Source organism: the organism of the source record quoted next, unplaced genomic scaffold (assembly GCF_019419815.1).
Source record: "Pyrus x bretschneideri cultivar Hongxiangsu unplaced genomic scaffold, Pyrus_bretschneideri_v1 Contig12, whole genome shotgun sequence".
Taxonomy (NCBI): domain Eukaryota; kingdom Viridiplantae; phylum Streptophyta; class Magnoliopsida; order Rosales; family Rosaceae; genus Pyrus; species Pyrus x bretschneideri.
Genome location: NW_025999413.1, coordinates 2,323,756 through 2,328,705, shown reverse-complemented (window position 1 = coordinate 2,328,705; position 4,950 = coordinate 2,323,756). Strand labels below are relative to the sequence as shown.

Below are 4,950 nucleotides of genomic sequence, written 5' to 3'. Positions count from 1 at the left end.
TTTAAAGAGTTTGAATTAAGTGATTAGATGAATTAGATTGAAAGTGATATTTTCCTGCTAAAATAAACTCTCATTAGTCAGTTGATTTGACGCTCCTCCATCTAATTCAATCAAATTTTCTGCCATTTTTTTTCTGCCGTACGTACACCGTTCAATCAAGCTTTCGGCATCATAAAATAGTTGATTTACCTCTTTACGACCCATCTAAAGAAAAATTTCTACCGTGCAACTGTAATGAGAAAGAGAAAATACTTTCTACTGCAATTAAGATCGGTTAAATGCTTGTCAAAAAACAATAAACATAAAATAAATTGATTACAAATGTATAATTTATCATCACCACCACCATCACTGATTACAAATGTATGAATTGACACTACCATCACCGATTACGAATGAATTAACACTACCATCATCACCACCATCACTGATTACGAATGTATGAATTAACACCATTATCATCACCACTACCACACATCCAAGGTAGAGGGAGAAGCTCCCAACCCTACAAAAAGAAACCCCTAAAAGCATATATATAAAATCATTGGGACCACAAAAGTGTGTACATAGTCCTATATATAAAATCATTGGGACCATAAAAGTGTGTGTATATGTATGTATGTATATGTATATATATAAAAGTGTTATTGTCACTTCAAAAATCTTATTTTACACTCATCACAAATGTATTTTTCTTTCTAAATATAGAAAATTTAGAGTATAGAATGTGAATTTTGAAATGCTAATAACAATTTCTTATATACATATATATATATATATATTTATATTTATAGAGCACAACACTGGAAAGAAAAGATAATTCGTTTGGTATGCAGACGGGACGGGACGGAACGAGATGAGACGGGACGGGACGGAACGGAACGGAGCGGGAGCAAAGATGCCCTCGGATGGAAACAAGGAGGAAGAAGAAAGAGACGGAGAGGTTATAATTTTGTGTTCCACGGATGTGGAACGAGTCGTTCCAGGGGGTGAGGTGGAACGAAAATTCACCCAAAACTCGTCCCATGGAACAGCTCGTTCCACCCGTTTAAGACGCACCAAACGTGGGACAGAACGCCTTGTCCCACTCTGTTCCGTCCCGTCCCACATACCAAACGGTACCTAATATTCTGGGCCAGAAAAATTGAATTCAAATAATAATTAAAATAAGAAAAAATAGGGTTTGCTGCTATCTCCAAACTACATAACCTGGCTTGAATATTTAGCAAAATATAATAGAGAAACACCAGTTTCAGGCTTACAATGATTTTTAAGTCCTAGTTACCGCTGCAATCACATGTAAAATGACTAAACTTGCGGCCCTGTGAACACAAGATCTTCAATTAGCTCTCCATCCTTTAGCCTTCATCTGGATAAGGGAGTATATAAACCCTTCTCAGAAGAAATCATGTGCTTGAGTCCTTCACTAGCTAGCTAATGAGCGAAACCCCCGCTGACCAGGCCATGCGATTCTCCATTGCCCATGTAGAAGAGGACGTCACAGTTGACCGGATCTAACTAAAAGGGGAGGAAAAACCAAAGTGCATCCGGATCTTGGAAAACATTTGCTAGGTACTCTCTTTTCTTTTTACAGAAAATACACACACACACACACACACACACAAATATATGCTTTCTGTTCTTTCGATCCCCTTCATGTATATAAGCACTTACCATGATCCATTGATCCAAGAAAATAGGTTTAGTTCATAACAAAATCTTAGAATACAATAAAATTAGACAACAAAATCCAAAAAAATGGGTAAAACAACACTACTTCACCTGATCTTTCTCCGAGCTTGCAAAAAATTAAAGATGGGTTTTCTTTTCCGTAGAATCAAAGCATTAGAGGCTTCTGTCGAGGAGAGATGAAGCTCGCTGCCCCGAATTACATGGCATCGGCACCATCTCACCCACGACAGAAGTCCCGACGCTTTGATATTTCGATCTCGCTTTTAGTACGGTTTTTTGGATCCACTGGCTAGATCTCTTCTCCGGAATCCTCATGCTGCAGCTTTTTATATAGGCATGAAAGAGCCAGTATGGTATTTCTTCATTTTCATTTTTTATTTTAACAAAGTGCAACTGGTACTATAAATAACTATTATTCGTACATTATAAACTCCAAATTTCTCTCTCACAAACAATGATTAAGGCCTCATGGTCATGGATAAAGGACACAAAATATAATATACAATACATATTTAGTACAGCTTTGGATATAAATATATATTATAAAATGTAACAAATATATAAACTTATATTTAGGCAGGGGTTGTCCTTGGGTGAATAAATTTATTTTTTCATAAAAATATATATATAAACTAAGTCATCATATGATCTCAGCAGCAGACCTAGCCCTAAGCTCATACATGTGAGTTGATGAATTATTCATGAAATTTGTCAACGCAAAACAGTTGTGAGATGAAATCGATCTGCAAAACTAGTATTATTAGTTGATTAGTAATCTCTTAACGTAGTCTGAATGATAAATTAGTACTGCAATATATATGAGATCACCAAGAATTCCATCATCTAATCATACCAACTTATTATATTTACAGCTCCAAATAGAAGGAATCTTTTATTATTAATCCACGTTTTAGTGCGGTTAGATCAATCGTCAGATTATGATAATCATGATAGGCCTGTTTTAATTAACAATGTATATATGGCTTCTGCAGTAGATACCTAGCTAAAACAATCATATCTTGACAAAGTCAAGCTTAAGTAATTGAGAGTATATTAATCAAAAAATTAATCTACAAACATAAGATAAAAATCATGTTGAAAAAAAAAAGCTAAAATGTCGTCACGTTAATATTTGCTTGATCTATTTAAGTTATGGAGTGTGGTTCTGGAAATCAATGGAGTTTACAGACCCTAATATTAAGGCCTTACCCAAAATAAGAAGTCGCAAAATGTGAAGACCAAAAAGAACCCAATTAACATATCCTTATATACAGAGACTACAGCCTTCAGAAGTTGTAGGATATCTGATCGTCACCAACTTAAAGGCCAGCAGCAAGGCGTCAGTGCCATTCTTCCTGACAAGGGTCCTCAACTACTATACATAATTTCTCTTTGAAGTTTAAACCTTGCCTTCCAATCCTCGTACTCTCTCGTTTTTACATTTAGGATGGTGCTATCCATTTTATATTACTTTTTTACTTTTTATCCATCCCTTTCAATTTTTAACAATCAGTTCAAATTAATCGAAAAAAATCAAATAATAGAAATTAACAAATAGTGAGTAAGAGATAAAAATAATTATGTGAATGAAATAGCAAGTAGGAGAAATTGATTGGGCATCGATTTATACATTAACAAGTCGTTGAGTAGAAAGTTGTGTGGTGCAATTCCTGTAAACAAAGTAGGAAAGCAAACCCTACATATCTTTCGGCTATCCCCGTCCATTCCACCATATATTTTTATTTATTTACTGAGAAAGTAAATTATTAGCAGAATTACACAGATAATGATAGCTTCTAGATGGAGAGATCGATCAGCTCCAGAAGGCACATCCACCCTATATTTATAGTTAGGTTAGTGGAATATGTTAGCTTCCCTGCAAACACATGCATTTGGAGGAGTCGTTCCTTTCACACGTGAAATTTCCAGATTATAAAATTTGCCTCGGAGAAACGAGACAAGCTTTCAACTTGCTTCATCATTTTTAATCACATGGACTGCGACATGACCTTTTTTTTTTTGACAATTTGACTGATGACAAAAAGAACGAAGAAAGGAGGACAAGTTTATTGGAACGTGGACAACGAGGATGAAAAATTAAAGTAGCAACCTTATGGCACATAAAGTAGTTTTATAATTACTAGAACTAAAAATTGGTCACAAAAGAGATCAAACTTAACGGGAAAAGTGCAAATGGCTTGTTAGCAAGTTAATTGAGTTTGTTCGACAAATAAAAAAAAATTTAAAAAAAAAAAAAAAAACGTTAATTGAGTTTGTTGCATTCACATTAATTAGCAAGACAAAAGTATTTGGAGAACTAACAAAGATAAGGAAAAAAATCATGAAATTTAATAAGATCATGACTATGAATAAGCAAGTAATATATATATATATATATATATATGGATGCAAATATTGAAGATGGAGCCAACTTACCAATATACCATTTTTTTTTCTCTTTGGATTCTTGTTAGATGACCATTTAGAGAAAGATCAAAAGTGCAGAAGTTGTGTAGAGATTTTTGGTCACAGGAGAGATGGCAACAACTATTGGCGCAATTGCGGTACAGTTAGTGCCATCTCTCCTGCGAACATAAATCCCCCAACCTTTCTTAATTCCGTCACTTCTCTAGAGGTACCTCTCTCCCTCTCTCTGTCTTTCTCTCAATGAATTTGGAGAATGCTGCATTTTTCGTTAATGGAGTGAAGAAATTATTGCATCTACATAAAGAAATAAAGGGGTTCATGTCACAGGAGGATGGAACATGCTGTTAGCTAGAGCACAACTTGTACCATCTCTCCTGCGACAAGAGTCCCTCAACCTCTTTTATCTCTTCTTTGTTTCTCTATACAATGTGTTAATGCTCTACGACCTTAGATAGCCCCCATATTTATAGCCATCAAGCTAGGCCGATGTTTCTCTATGTACTCGGAGAATGTTAGGTTTATCAACAATGTAAGGAAATTACCTGTACATTTCCATGAAGTTTACTTTTAATTTGCAAGGACTTTGCCCGTGATTACATAATATATAAAGTGAGATAAATTGGCATATGCTAATGAATTAATCATTATTCAAAATCAAATATATTGTTTAAAATTTGGAAAATTGATCTAACCACACAAATTTGAAACTCACTAGTAATTTACAGGGTTCATTTTTCCATGGAAAATAATAAAAGTTACGAGCACACAATTTCGCCGAGACTTCATATCTCCTAATAGATCTCCATCGCCAGTCATAAGAAAATGAAAATG

General features: G+C 34.7%; 1 long non-coding RNA gene across 1 annotated transcript; it reads left to right on the top strand.

Moving 5' to 3' along the window:
- Nucleotides 1-1,145: 1,145 nt before the first annotated feature.
- On the top strand, nucleotides 1,146-4,690 carry LOC125474351. Its single transcript, XR_007255889.1, has 2 exons — nucleotides 1,146-4,327; nucleotides 4,447-4,690. It is a non-coding gene; the product is annotated as an uncharacterized LOC125474351 (long non-coding RNA).
- Nucleotides 4,691-4,950: the final 260 nt, after the last annotated feature.